Raw genomic sequence first — 16,672 nt, 5'->3', positions numbered from 1 at the left:
TTTCCTTAACGAATTTTCTAACGGGGTCAAGAGACTAAACTAACCTTCACCTCATTAAAATAGATAGAAGGAAAACTATTACAGACTTAACTTGAAGAAATCAACGCTTTTTTCCTACCTGAATTAGGCACAGCTGTTGATCTATTCATTTGAGAAGTCTTCAGGTTTTTATTTAACTACTCGAGTTCTAATCGTATTCCTATTAATCAATTTCATTATTAAAACTCTACTGATTCCAACATCAGCCCATGGGTTTAGCCACCACCCAACCACTGGAATTGGTAGAACCAGACAATTACTCACCCACCCATAATTGAATGCCTTTCTTAACTTTTGCTTTCGAATACAGATACGCACACACTCCTCTTCAAACTTTAACTTATAAAACAATCCATTGACAAATACTTATTGGTTACAGATGTCATAACTCAAAATTTCCATCCAATCCTTGTTTCTAAACAAAAAAACAGTATCACTATGGACTCTCCGTTGAGACCACAGTAACAAGATCCAGTAACAGATTACAATAATCATTGGTCCATCATATAACTATCTTCCTCAACATATGCATGGGTGTCCTAGGCACCGCGAGCCCATGCATCACCTGGTCAGAATCCTCCACGATCCTCCTTAGGTGTCCTGGCACTTCACTCAGAAAGGGGGTGATATTTCAGTTATTTTTTTTACTGAATTTCATTCATTGAATATTCATTTAATTGATTTCTAAATTAATCACGAATTTTGGTCAGAAATAAATTAATCATTTATTTAAAATTTCGACTTCGATAGATTTCTAAATTTTTCTCTTTACAATCTGAGTGAATATAAAACGATAGAAATTCCTCTCTCAGAGTATTTACTTATTCACTAATCAAATATTCATGGAAATTAAGCATAGAATTAAAGAGAAATCCAATTTTGATATAAAAACTCTTTATGCATCTATTTATGCATAAAATCCAACTTCAATGAAAATAACACTTTTATATAAAAGAAAATCCTTTTATGCATAAAATCAATTTAATAGGAATAACACTTTTAAATTAAAAAGATTTCTATTATGCATCTTTCCATGCATAGAAATTATATCCAATGAAAATAACACTTTTATAATAAAAAATTTTCTATTATGCATCTTTCCTTGCATAGAAATTAAATTCAATGAAAATAGCACTTTTATAATTAAAACTTTTCTATTATGCATCTTTCCATGCATAGAAATTAAATTCAATGGAAACAATACTTTTATAATAAAAAAATTTATATTATGCATCTTTCCACGCATAGAAATTAAATTCAATAAAAATAACACTTTTATAATTAAAAAAATTTCTATTATGCATCTTTCCATGCATAGAAATTGAATTCAATGGAAACAACACTTTTATAATAAAAAGAATTTCTATTATGCATCTTTCTATGCATAGAAATTAAATTCAATAAAAATAACACTTTTATAATAAAAAATTTCTATTATGCATCTTTCCATGCATAGAAATTAAATTCAATGAAAATAACACTCTTATAATAAAACAATTTTGATTATGCATGTTTCCATGCATAGAAATGAAATTCAATAAAAATAACACTTTTATAATTTAAAAAAATCCAATATGCATCTTTCTATGTATAGAATTTAAATTCAATGGAAACAACACTTCTATAATAAAAAAATTTCCAATATGCATCTTTCTATGCATAGAAATTAGTTTCAATAATTAAATATCAATGATATCCATGCATATTCATAGGTGAATATGTAGGTGGAGTAAGTAAAAATATTTCTTTTAGAATGCACAAACGGTGGGGATTACTCTTTTAGAATAACATAAAAATAAACTTTATTTTCCACAAAATTCAAGAAAATTTTGCCATAACCTCCTTTGTATAGCTGATCGTTTCTCATTTTAATATTCTAATATCAATTTAAAATTAATCCCACTTTGAAGTAAAGTACTCTAATCTACTCAATTTTCACTTTCTAGTGAGTAAACAATAAGAAAAGTTTATTCAATTTATTTGTTACTCATTTTAGGATAAAGAAAGGTTGAATTCTTAAGGGAAGAGAAGAAGGGTAGCCTTTTCATCTAGTCATTTCATCAAGATCAACTAAAAAAAGAAAGGCTGAATTCTTAAGGAAGAGAAGGGGGGTAGCCTTTTCATCAAGTCATATCATCAAGATCAATTGAATTATTAAGGAAGAGAAGGGGGGTAGCCTTTTCATCAAGTCATATCATCAAGATCAACTAAAAAAAAGCAAAGAAATCAAAAAACCATAGATTTAAATTTAAAAAGTAGAATTTTTAACTTACATGGAGTTTTGTGAGCTTTCCTTTGGCTTAAGGGATTGAGGGTTCTACTCTTGTTTGGATCAAGAGTGGCCACCAATTTCTTTGTAGAGGATTTAGTCAAAAACAATTGAATTATCAAGTGAATTCAATGTTTTTGGCTCTGGGTAGGAGTAGAGTAACATTGCATAAACACTATTAAGCTTTTACAAAGGGGGAGGCTTCTATTTATAGGAAAAAGTGAGCCTCAAACCCAGCAAACTGATTCTAGAATTTTCCAGATCAGTTTGGTCAGTTTTTGACCATTTTTGGATCAGTTCAGCTTACTTTTTGGAACTAGACTTGAAATAGGAGAGAGAAGAGATGAAATATCTCATTTTATTGATTTAAAATGGAAAGCAATGATGAGAAAAAAGGTGCCTCCTTCATGAGGGGGAATCCCCACTCTGAGGTGTCAAAATTTCATTTTTTTAATGTTTCCTTTGGTCCTTAGTCCACTCTTCATCTTATGTGAGTATTTACTCATTTTTGGGGGAGTTTTTCTTTATTTCTTCAATTTATCTCCTCCCTACATTTGGATTAATCTTATTGGTCCCTCGTAACCTTAATCCAAAATTTTCAAAAAATCTGGACCCTTAGGCTAAGGTCTTTTGAGCAGATTATAATTTATTTCTAATGCATCTTAGGAAATTCTTTTTAAACTTCTGTTTTAGGAGAGTTTATTTTAATAAGAAAAGATATTTTTCCATCCAAAGATATCTAAAAGCTGAGTTATCTCTCTTAGAATATTTTCTCTCTCTAGGCCAAAACAGGTAGAAACAAGATCGTTTATTATTCTAAAAAGGGTCCTCATCTCGCAAACTGGGGGTAATCGGACCGCGCATTAGTTCGGCTTCGTTCTCTCAGGTGGCGTCTTCAAAAGGATAGAACTTCCATTTGACTAATAATTCTCTTAGAATTCTGTTCCTAAGAACCTTTTCTTGAACATCAAGGATTCCATCAGGTTGGAGTTCTATTAGCCCTTGGGTTGAAGAAGTTAAGAGTTCATCATTAAGCACATGATTTGGGCTCGGTACATACTTCTTAAGAGGGCTGACATGAAATACATTATGTACTTTGAGATGAGGAGACATAAGAAGTTCATAAGCTAAGTCATCTACTTTCTTTGTAATCAGATATGGCCCACAGTATCTGGGGGATAACTTCTTGTACTTCCCAAGAGATAGATAACTTCTTTTGGGGTGTACTCGAATGAAGACCATATCTGCTTCTTTGAATTTTCTATCTGACCTCTTCTTATCTACATACTACTTCTGTCTATCCTGGGCAGCTCTTAAATCTTTGTGGATTGACTGCATCTGCTGCTCCATTTCATCAAGAATCTAGCTAGACATCTCGACCCTAATCAATGGGTCAGACCAAGTTAATGGTGTTAGGCAGTCTTGTCCATACTAAGCTTTGGAAGGGCTCATCCTGATGCTTTGGTGATAAGAAGCATTGTAGGCAAACTCGACTAGGTGCAGATAGCTTAGCCACTTCTTGGGTTCCCTGCCACCACAGCATGACCAAAGTATATCTTCGATTACTTGGTTCACCCTTTCTGTTTGACCATCGGTCTTGGGGTGGTAAGCTGTGCTGAGATCCAAGAAAGTTCCTACTGCTTCAAAAAATGCAGTCCAGATTCTTGACGTGAACTTGGGATCTTGATCACTTACTATTCTCCTGGGTAGGCCATGCAATTTGAAGATTTCCTTGAGGAACACTCTTGCCACATCCACTACAGTGTAGGTTTCTTTTTACTGGAATCAGATGGGCAACTTTGGTTAGTCTATCAACTTTGGTTAGTCTATCAACTACCACGAAGATGGAGTTGTAACCTGATTGCACCGAAGGTAGTCCAGTAATAAAATCCTAACTGATACATTCCCACTTCATCTGGGGGATGTCTAATGGATGTAACTTCCCATGCATTTTTACTCTCTCTGCTTTGACTTTCTGACAAATCAGGCATTGACGTACATGATTAAGTACATCCTTTTTTAGTCCAGGTGGCCAAAAGAAGCTTTTCTTTATAGACATGTAGGTCTTGATTAAACCTAGATGTCCTGCAACAATAAAGCTGTCATGAGCTTCATTCAAAATTTTACCCTTAATTCTCTCATCATTGGGAATGCATAGCCTATTATTATAATACATAATTCCATCATCTAGGCTGTACCCTTGAACTCAGTTCAACTCTTGTGTGAGGAGTTTTTCTTTCCTACATAAGTAGGGTAGCGATAGGGCCAAAGAATCTATCGTGCATGATCTTCTCTCTTGCTTCATTAATCAATGTATTTGACACCATTGTGATTGCAAGCAAGGAGGCTTTTCTGCTGAGGGCTTCTACTACCACATTTTCTTTGCCTGGGACGGTACTTGATTTCAAAATCAAATTCTTGCAGGGTCTGCATCCACCTTCTTTGGCGCATATTGAGATCCTTCTGAGTGAAGATCCACTTTAAGCTCTGATGATTTGTCATCAAAGTGAATCTTTGACCCAGTAGGTAATGTCTCCACAACTTCAGGGCATAGATTATTGAAAGTAGCTCCAGGTCATGGACATCATAATTTCTCTCATGCATTCTGAGTTTTCGGGAATCATAGGCCACTACATGACCTTCCTGCATGAGTGCACCTCCCAAGGTAAAACCACTAGCATCAGTTAATTACTACCTCAAAGGGTCGAGAGAAATTTGGCAATTTCAGAAAGTTATTGGATACCAAGGCGGTCTTCAGCTTATCATCAAAAGCTCTTCGATACCTGGAAGACCATTGGAATAGGATATTCTTCTTGAGAAGATTAGTCAGGGGAGGAAGCTATGAGAGCATACTTAGGTATAAAAATTCTATACCAACCAGTTAATCCCAAGAATTCTCTGACTTCTTTCACTGTCTTTGGTTCAAGCCAATCTATAACTGCTTAGACTTTTGCATAATCTAGAGAAATTCCGTCTTTGGATACCAGAAATCCCAAGTATTCAACATGGTCGTCGTCGACAGAGAAAGTGTATTTGATCTTTTTTGCAAAGAGTTGGTGCTTCCTTAGAATCTCAAGAACTTTTCGGATGTGAGCTTCATGGTCAACTGCATTCTTTGAGTAAATTAGAATATCATCAAAGAAAAAAAAAACAAAATCATCCAAGTATTCTCTGAGAATGTCTTGCATTAGGTGATTGAATGTAGCTGGGGCATTTGTCAATCCAAATGGTATGACTATAAATTCATAGTGCCCATAGCGAGTATTAATGCTGTCTTGAGGATATATTTCTCATTAATCCTAATCTCGTAATACCCTGATTTGAGATCTATCTTTTTGAAGATCTGGGCTCCACTTAGCCTATCCAAAAGCTCATCAATTCTAGGGATATGATACTTATTCTTAATTGTAGTTGACACTGGGTCTTACAAACCCTTGTTCTAACAACTGCCTAAGCTGTTCCTTGAGTTCAACGGCTTCAAGGACTAGCATTTGCTACTACGTGCGCGCTGGGCTACTGTGGCTGAGCTCTGGGGGTCAATTCTATCACATGATCTACTTCTCGAATTGGAGGCATCTCTATCAGCTCTGCTGGGAATAAATCATCTTACTCACTTAACCATTCTGGTCCTTTAGCCTTTAACTTAGTGTCTATTGGACTCATTTTGACAACGTAAATGAGCTGCTTCTTTCTAAATCCTTTCAATAACTTAGAAGCTTTTAGTAATTGTAGACTTGGGGATCCTGAAATTCCAGTTCCTTGAACTTTGTTTCCATGTAGGTCACGGAAGGAAATGGTTCCACTGTGACAGTGAATGTCAGCTTGATTTTTGTGGAGCCAATCCATTCTAAGGATCCCGTCAAAAACTCCCAAAGGTAGGACTCTGAACTGACAGTTAGTTATATTCCCATCTAGATTAAACTGAATATGATCTGTCTCATGGTTGGTGAGTGAAAAGGATCTTCCCACTGGCCAATTCAACTTGCATAGGTTTCCCTGATTTCTGTTCTAAGACTAGCTTATGCAAGCATCCAGGGGAAATAAATGAGTGAGTACTGCCTGAATCAATCAAAAGTTACTACCAAGGCAAAACCACTGGCATCAATTACTGAAAAGATGCAAAAGTTACTACCAAGGCAAAACCACTGGCATCAATTACTGAAAAGATGCAAGGGGAGGAAGAGAGCTTGAGCTCTTGCAAACACACACACACACTCACAAAACCCTAATAGAGAACACACAAGGTGAGAGGCTGAAATCTTCTCCTTCTTCACTCAACACTCAACACACCATATACAAGAATAAGAGTACACATAATATGAAAAGGTACTCAACTAATACATACACGGGTTCTCTATAGTGTGAACCCGACTAAATGAGCTGGCGCTATAACTATGCCAGTCTCTAGAATGGTTGTCACACAGCCTATCATCCCACTGGCCGCATATCTCCCATGATCTCACCAACCATGCCAGTGGTGTAAGTGTGGGGCCTATCCCCCAGCGGGTCATCAGTGTCCAACTGCCTCACTAGACAAGCTCGATATCTCAACACTCCCCCTCGAGCTCAACTCCATCTCATATACACCAAGTAAAGCCCTGAATCTGCGGAGCTTCTCTGTACCCAATGCTTTGGTGAAGATGTCAGCTACCTGATCCTCTGTGCTGACATAAACAAGGTCAAGGTCTCCTGCCAAGAAAAGGGCTGTCTAAGGATCTAAAAAGGGGCAACTTAAAAAAGACCATGAAGATCTTACCAAAACTATTCAACATGGGTACTCATTGGATAGAGCTCATCAAGCGCCACCTGTGGACCATTTGAGCGCTAAATTTGGAGTTCATATGTAAAAGTTATGGCTAAAATAGTGTAAAATGTTCCAAAAGTAAGTGAAGGAGATCTTGACACGTGTACAAAAATGCCATACTTCTTGACACGTGGCTCCTCCTTGACCCTTAGATCAAGAATAGAGAAACCCTAAACAGCCCTTTTTTCATCCAAATTGGCCCTAATGCTGGCCAACTGTATACTGCTAATGTTGTCACAAAAAATGACAACTTGTCTATCCAACCACTGATAGACCCAAATCTGCAAGTAGCTTCCTCAACCAAGCTACCTCACATGCTGCCATAGCAGCTCCTCTGTGTACTCGGCCTTTGTACTCGATAGAGCAACCGTAGGCTGCTTCTTGCTGCTCCAAGTCACAGCAACACTCCCCAAAGAAAACATGAATCCACTGGTAGATCTTCTATCTGAGATACTACCAGCCCAATCAGCATCTGTGTACCCATGTGTTATAACACCTGTATTCCTTTTGCTCAAGGGAGTATCCAATAAACACACATTTTTCAGCTTTCGAATCCAGCTTAGTTCTCAGCTCATCTGGCACATGCACATATGCAATGCATCCAAAGACTTTCAGATGAGACAAATCTGGTTTTCTGCCAGTAAACCTCTCCTCTGGAGTTACATCATGTATGGTTGCTGTCGGAGTCCTATTCATGATGTATACTACTGTAGAAACAGCCTCAGCCCAATAGCTATGCGGCATATTTTTCTCTTCCATCAATGCCCGCGCAATCTCAGCAATGTGCCTGTTTTTCCGCTCAGCAACTCCATTTTGCTGTGGAGTGTATCTGCATGTAAACTGTCTCCGAATACCATTCTTCTTCAAAAATTCAAAGAACTCATTGGAGAAGTATTCTCCCCCTCCATCTGACCTTAGGCACTTGACATATTTCCCTGTTTGCTGTTCAACCAAAACTCTGAAATTCTGAAAGTGAGTGAACACCTCACTCTTCTCTTTCATGAAATATACCCACACTTTCCTTGTGTGGTCATCAATGAAAGTCACATAATACCTGCAGCCTCCCATAGATATGGTCTTCGTAGGACCCCATACATCTGAATGCACAACATCTAGTGCATTTCTGCTCACATATCTGTTACGTGGAAACACATGCTTTGTTTGCTTCCCAAATTGGCATGCTTCACATATTTTCTGCATACCTTCCACTTTACATTTTGGCAGCCCTGTCACAATTCCTTTGGTCTGCATAGACTTTAATCTTTGCACATTCACATGTCCAATCCTTTTATGCCAAATGTCTATGTCTGTAACAATTCCTGAACCATTTGCAAACATCGCAGCACTCATTTCAGGCATGTCTACATTCAACGTAAACATTCTTCCCACTCTGTGCCCTTTTGCAACTAACCTGCACTTGTCTTTGAAGTCTTCGACATAACAACCATCAGGGTTAAACCGAACCTGCAAACCCTGCTCAATCATCTGGCCAACTGAAACCAGATTTTTTATTATGTTTGGTACATGAAGTACATCTGCAAGGTACTTCACTTTGCCATCCTGCATAGACAATGGCACATCTCCAACATGGGCAATTGGATGAGTAGTGTCATCCCCTGTTTCCACAAAACCTGGTCTTTCCGGGTTTTTCATCTCCTTGAACCACTCCCCATGACTTGTCATGTGGTTCGAAGCACCTGAATCCACATACCATACCTTATCTTTTTGTGCTGCATCAACATTTTCAAACATGGCATTCACGACATGCTGCATAACAAACAACCTTTCATTATCCTCATTATTTTTGCTTGAGGATACATAGTTGTTTTACTGCACTTTCCCATTTTGCATGTCAGCCTGCTTCTTATAACATTCTGCCTGCACATGTCCAAGCTTACCACAATAATAGCATTCACGTGCATCATTATATTGCCTTTGCCAATTTCCACGGCCTCTTTGACTCCCCCTGTCTCTGAATTTGCGTCTTCCACCTACGTGTTGTTGTTGTTGTTGTTGATTCTGGGACTGTTGTTGTTGTTGTTGCTGCTGCCTGCTGGCCATAATTCTGATTACCTGTTCGGCCACCTCCTTGGACCGCGTCCACGACCTCCTCTACCTCGTCCATGGTCTCCTCTACCTCGTCCTCTTCGTGAACTTGTGTAGAAGGCCTGTTGCTCTGAACTTGTGTAGAAGGCCTGTTCCTCTGAACTGTTTTTGCTTTGTGACGACTGTTGGTCTTCATCTTGCCATTGGGTGTATGTATGCAACAGTCTAGCGGTACTATAGTACTCTCAAATGTCACAACCAGTGACTTCAATGTGCATACATACACCCAATGGCAACTGTTGACCTCTTGCAGCACCCACAGTGTCTGCACAGTCAATCTGTCTTCCTGCAGTTCTTAAAACAGAGTTCTGCAGAGAGTCGATGACTTGCCCGCAGTGCTCGAAATCGCCTGCTTTCTGAAAAATGGAGGTCAAGACGCGCTCGAAACGCATTTTTGGCCCAGAAAATTTTGTCTAATAGGACAATAATGTTGCCCTATAGCTTTTCTCCCGCGAAGAAAGCTCCTCAATCAGAGATCGTTTCCGGTGCCTCCCATAGAGCTCCCAACAAGGGTGTAGTCACCAACACAAATAGGGAAGAGTAGTTGAAGCTCTTACCCTCGTACCGCTTCCTATGGTTCTCTTGCTTGTAGCTCAGTCCTTAGCACAAACCAGGCTCTGATACCATGAAAAGATGCAAGGGGGAAGAGAGCTTGAGCTCTTGCAAACACACACACACACTCACAAAACCCTAATAGAGAACACACAAGGTGAGAGGCTAAAATCTTCTCCTTCTTCACTCAACACTCAACACACCATATACAAGAATAAGAGTACACATAATATGAAAAGGTTCTCAACCAATACACACACAGGTTCTCTATAGTGTGAACCCGACTAAATGAGCTGGCACTATAACTATGCCAGTCTCTAGAATGGCTGTCACACAGCCTGTCATCCCACTGGCCGAATATCTCCCATGATCTCACCAACCATGCCAGTGGTGTAAGTGTGGGGCCTATCCCCCAGGCGGGTCATCAATGTCCACCGCCTCACTAAACGAGCTCGATATCTCAAAAATTACTACCACAAAGGGTAGAGAGAAATTTGGCAATTTCAGAACGGTATTGGTTACCAAGGCGGTCTTCAGCTTATCAAAAGCACTCCGGCAGACCATTGGAATAGGATATTCTTCTTGAGAAGATTAGTCAGGGGGGAGCTATGAGAGCATACTTAGGTATAAAAATTCTATACCAACCAGTTAATCCCAAGAATCCTCTCACTTCTTTCACTGTCTTTGGTTCAGGCCAATCTATGACTGCTTGGACTTTTGTGGAATCTAGAGAAATTCCATCTTTGGATACCAGAAAGCCCAAGTATTCAACATGGTCGACAGAGAAAGTGCATTTGCTCTTTTTTGCAAAGAGTTGGTGCTTCCTTAGAATCTCAAGAACTTTTCGGATGTGAGCTTCATGGTCAGCTGCATTCTTTGAGTAAATCAGAATATCATCAAAGAAAAAAAGAATAAAATCATCTAAGTATTCTCTGAGAATGTCCTTCATTAGGCGATTGAATGTAGCTGGGGAATTTGTCAATCAAAATGGCATGACTGTAAATTCATAGTGCCCATATTGAGTATTGATGGCTGTCTTCGGGATATCTTGCTCATTAATCCTGATCTAGTAATACCCTGATTTGAGATCTATCTTTGTGAAGATCTAGGCTCCACTTAACCTTTCTTGAAGCTCATCAATTCTAGGGATAGGATACTTATTCTTAACTGTCAGCTGATTGAGACCTCTGTAATCCACACAAAAACTTAGCATTCCATCTTTCTTTTTCTGAAAGAGAACTAGCGCACCCTAAGGTGAAACAGTGGGTCTTACAAACCCTTGTTCTAATAGCTGCCTAAGCTGTTCCTTGAGTTCAATGGCTTCAGGGAGTGGCATTCTATACGTGCGCTAGGCTACTGGCTAAGCTTCGGGGGTCAATTCTATCACATGATCTACTTCCCGAATTGGAGGCATCTCTCTGTTAGCTCTGCTGGGAATAAATCATCATACTCACTTAACCATTTTGGTTCTTTAGCCTTTAACTTTGTGTCTACTGGATTCATTTTGACAACATAAATGAGTTGCCTCTTTCTAAGTCCTTTCAATAACTTAGAAGCTTTTACTAATTGCAAACCTGGGGATCCTGAAATTCCGGTTCCTTGAACTTTGTTTCCATGAAGGTCATAGAAGAAAATGGTTCCATTATGACAGTGAATGTTGGCTTGATTTTTGTGAAGCCAATCCATTCCAAGGATCCCGTCAAAAACTCCCAAAGGGTAAGACTCTGAACTAGCAGTTAGTTATATTCCCATCTAGATTAAACTCAATACGATCTATCTCATGGTGGTGAGTGAAAAGGATCTTTCCACTGGCAAATTCAACTTGCATAGGTTTCCTTGATTTCTGATCTAAGACTAGCTTACACAAGCATCCAGGGAAAATGATTGAATGAGTACTACGTGAATCAATCAAAAGTTTAAATGACTAACCCTTATACGAAAACTGGAGTATGGATGACACAGAATTGATGATTTGGTCCTTGGTTCTCAATTGCGGCATAAATCTGACATGTTTCTTCTTCCACTACTTCTGCTATTGTAAATGCTCTGGCTGCTCAGATTGGGGTGGAACTGTTTCTCTTTGGTTACCCGAGTTCTAGGAGGGAGTTCTGAGATTACAGCAAGCAGCTGAGCTGGATTCCTCCTGGGATTGCCCTGATTTTGACGAGATGGCTAATAGAAAGGGGCTTGTCTTTGCATTCTAGGTCCTTGACTTCCTTCTCCTCTTGACATGGCAGGAGTCGGGCAAACTTTAAGCTGGTGATCGAAACCCTGACATCCAAAACATCTGTTCTCATTTCTAAGCTCATCCCTCTAAGTCCTTGAAAAAGGTGGGGCTCCTAAGAAAGTGTTCTGAGGGAAGGGTCTTCCTTCACTTCTGAATCTACCAGCATCTTCATTCTTATTGGGGCCTTGCTGCCTCTTTGGGGGTGGAAAGTTTGAAGTACTTCCCGGGGTTTGGAACCTTTTAAAGTTTGAGGGTGTAGGCATTGGCGGGACCTTGACAATAAATGCTTTGGCAAAGTCCTTTGCCATTTTGACAACTTCTGCCATTGAGATTCGTTTGGCATTTTTCACTTAAGTGTCCAATGGCTCGTTCATTCCTCAAATGAATCTGGCCATCAGCTTCTGCTTCATCCAAAAGTGGAGAATATTTGAGGAGAAAGGCAAATGCTTGATGGTATTCTTCAATTGTCCGCCGACTATCCTGCTTCAATTCTAAGAACTCATTCATTTTGGCTTCTAGGAAGCCCAGAGGACAGAACCTCTTTTTGAGGTAAGCTTTAAGAGCTGACTAGGTCTGGGTGGTTTATCTCGCAATGGTTCCTCCATGCGACCCTGGCCGCTTCCATAATTTTTAATCTAGCGAGAGCCATCTTGCTCCTCTCATTTTCTAGGAATAAAGCGGCTTAGAAGTGTAAAAATTCAACAAGAATTTCTAAAATTCTGGGGTGAATGATTAAAGAGTTGGACATAATGAACAACTCCTAGCCTTATCAAGATCATGGCTAGTGAGATATTCTGCCTGAGTCTTTGAAGCTGATTGGTATTGACGTTAATACATCGCCCTCTAGAGAACCACATGTGCTGATGTCGCTTTATTGGATCAGGGAAGTATAGATCTTCAAAGTGACGAGCGAGTCTCACTCTGCTTTCTCGGGTTGTAGTAGAGTTGATGAGATTTAAGAAGGCAAAGGCGATCATATCGTGCCTCTAGGAAATTCCAAGAATGCTAGATAGATTTAGGGTATCCATCTAAATATCCAATTCAATTTATGAGTTTTCAATTTATGAATTCATTTCAAACATAATCTTAGCAAGTGAAAACATTATTTTTGCTGATTTACTTTAAAAATTTAGGCAATTTCTGTTCCTGTTTCATAAGTTTACAACAGTGCTCTGTGAGATCCCACTGCCCCCTCCGTGCACCGGATTCCCGGTTGCTAGCAGCGGAAGTAGCTTCTTCTTGCGCGGGGCAGGGTTTTCCACTTGGGGCCTCGCCTTGAATGTCGAGACACAAGACTAATTTGGTGGTCATTCAAAAACCAAAATCGGGAAAATTTCCCTTGCCCGAAAGACGGGGATGATTCCACCTTTTTTATTTCCTTTACGAATTTTCTAACGAGGTCAAGAGACTAAACTAACCTTCACCTGATTAAACCAGATAGAACGAAAACTATTACAGACTTAACTTGAAGAAATCAACGCTTTTTTCTAACTAAATCAGGCACAACCGTTAATCTATTCATTTGAGAAGTCTGTAGGTTTTTACTTAACTACTCGAGTTCTAATCGTATTCCTATTAATCAATTTCATTATTAAAACTCTACTGATTCCAGCCTAACCCCATCCGGCCCATGGGTTTAGCCACCACCCACTAACCACCACTGGAATTGGTAAAACCAGACAATTACTCACCCACCCATAATTGAATGCCTTTCTTAACTTTTGCTTTTGAATACAGATACGCACACACTCCTCTTTAAACTTTAACTTATAAAACAATCCATTGAAAAATAATTATTGCTTACAGATGTCATAACTCAAAATTTTCATCCAATCCTTGCTTCTAAAAAAAAATAGTATCACTTTGGACCCTCTGTTGAGACCAGCTGGTCAGCAAAACGAGATCCTGTAATAACAGATTACAATAATCATTGGTCCATCATACAACTATCTTCCTCGACATATGCATGGGTGTCCTCGGCACCGCAAGCCCATGCATCACCTGGTCAGAACCCTCCACGATCCTCCTTAGGTGTCCTGGCACTTCACTCAGGGACCGCTTCCTCAGCCCTCGTCCATCGTACCGGAAGCGCACCATTTTAACCATACCGAGGCTGGTCAAGACCTGGGTAGGCTTTGCCACGTGAGCTGTCCTTTGAACACTCCCCGCCAGCTCTTGCAACCAAACTTCCCTTAGAAAAACACATATACCAAATGCTCCCTCCAGCATTCTGGCGTAAGACAGTCCTTTAAGAAAACAGGGTTTCTATGCAAGTTTTCAGTTTGATTTTCTTTTGAATACAATGAGTATATCTTAAATCAATATCCCCAAAACTTCTTGATCGTAAGTTTGTATTCCATAACAGAATTCCTCGAATTCTGTAACTTTGATCCACAGATCAATTCGAAGGGTCTCAAACTTAGTTTCAGATTTGGCGAGAGTTTTGAGTGTATTTTCCTGAGATTTGGCGGGAGTTTTGAGTGTATTTTCCTGAACTGGTCACATCTTCTTTCCTCAAACTAATGAAGAGTTTAGTCTTGGTCATAGTCTGATTCAGGGTTCGAATCTGATAAGGTTCTTCCTGAATTATCTTTCTCAAAAAGGGGGTGATATTTCAGTTATTTTTTACTAAATTTCATTCATTGAATATTCATTTAACTGATTTCTAAATTAATCACGAATTTTGATGAGGAATAAATTAATCATTTATCTAAAATTTTGACTTCGATAGATTTTTAAAATTTTTCTCTTTACAATCCGAGTAAATATAAAATGATAGAAAAACCTCTATCAAAGTATTTACTTATTCACTTATCAAATATTCATGGAAATTAAACATAGAATTAAAGAGAAATATAATTTTGATATAAAAATTCTTTATGCATAAAATACAACTTCAATGGAAATAACACTTTTATATAAAAGATAATCCTTTTATGCATCTATTTATGCATAAAATCAATTTAATAGGAATAACACTTTTAAATTAAAAAGATTTCTATTATGCATCTTTCCATGCATAGAAATTAAATCTAATGAAAATAACACTTTTATAATAAAAAACTTTTCTATTATGCATCTTTTCTTGCATAGAAATTAAATTCAATGAAAATGACACTTTTATAATAATAAAAATTTCTATTATGCATCTTTCCATGCATAGAAATTAAATTCAATGGAAACAATACGTGGGTCCACAACAATAGAAACACTGAAGTGTGTGCTTAACTACTTCTTGAGCAGTTTCTACCCTTTTGACTGTTTCTGCTTGGTGCACGGGAGATGGAGGTTCTGAGTTAATTGTTGATGAATTGGGACATTGGGTAGTGTCATGACCAAAGGTTTTGCAATATATGTAGTACAGAAAAACATGTTCCTTGTATGCACAATGGGGATTTGGATGGTCATAGTGATTGCACTGAACATGAGGCATTTTGCTTATCACTTAGAGAGGAATTAAAGAATGTTTGGTTTTGAAGGATCTCATCCTCTCTTAGAGATGTTGGTTGTAAGTTTTTAAGAAAGGCTGCATAGAATTCAGGGGGAATGACAACTCTAAGATTAATCTTTCTTTTTTTGCCATTGCTTCACTTGGTTTAGATGAGGAACATCTCGTAACATGATCATCTTCCATCATGTTATCATCTAAACGTATTCCTTCTTTACAACATTGATCAAATATTTCTGGATTGGATACAATGATCAAGTTGTGTAAGCTGTTTTTTGTTTAATTTTTCTCATGTCTTACATTTTGAGTCCAAGAGTTTTATCTGAAGGATAAAGTCTCTAATGGTTTTATTTGGTTTACGCTAAATCGAATAGCGTTCTTTATCTGAAGGATAAAGTCTCTAATGGTTTCGTTTGGTTTACGCTAAATTGAATAAAGTTCTTTCGCTACACTCCACCGATCACCTTGTCTTCAAAAGCCGTGGATAAAGGCTATTTTCAAGGTTCTCAAGTTGGTCTTAATCACCGGCATCAATGTGATGAACCATCGACTAGCCTTTTCCACTAAGCATAGGTTCAACGCATGTATCTTGGTGGGGCGGTTTGGATTTCCAAAGGCTTCACATCTCTGTTCAAACATTTAAATGAATTGAACATAATTAGTTGTTCCGTCATATTTGCCTATGATTTTGGAGATATGTATGGCCGTATTTTTGTATGAGTCATTGAGGCCGTATATGACTGCTCTTGTGGGTAGGGGCTGACTTAGTCCTTGGGCAACCCCCCTTACTAGACTAGTCAATATGTCCAAGGTGTGGGCATCCAGGGGTTGGAAAGGGTTGGTACCTATAGGACTTATGAAAATGTTAGGTAAAGGACCAAAGCCTGGTAACAACAGGGGGTGCAAAACCCAATGACACTCTTGTTGTTGGCATGACGAATGGTATTAGTAGGTGCATTTGTGGCATGCATATCAATGGCTCGAAGATGTCAGCCACATTGGTTTCAGTGAGAGTGTCGACCCACGTAGTCCGTCTATCATTGCCATGTCTGACGCTAGCAATTGCTTCTTAAAAATGAGCAAGCACACGTTTTTTTTTCTTCTTTTTAGATTTTCTCACAGCCCGTTTTTGCAGCCTTAGGAGGCCTGGCATACTCTTCATTGGGTCAAATGAGTGTCCCTTTGCTCTAATTAGCTTAGGTGCTACACGCACATGAACGACCTCTT

Source organism: Cibotium barometz, chromosome 36 (assembly GCF_041138505.1).
Source record: "Cibotium barometz isolate CiBa-2024 chromosome 36, ASM4113850v1, whole genome shotgun sequence".
Classification (NCBI taxonomy): Eukaryota; Viridiplantae; Streptophyta; class Polypodiopsida; order Cyatheales; family Cibotiaceae; genus Cibotium; species Cibotium barometz.
Note: the sequence above shows the minus strand (reverse complement) of the source record.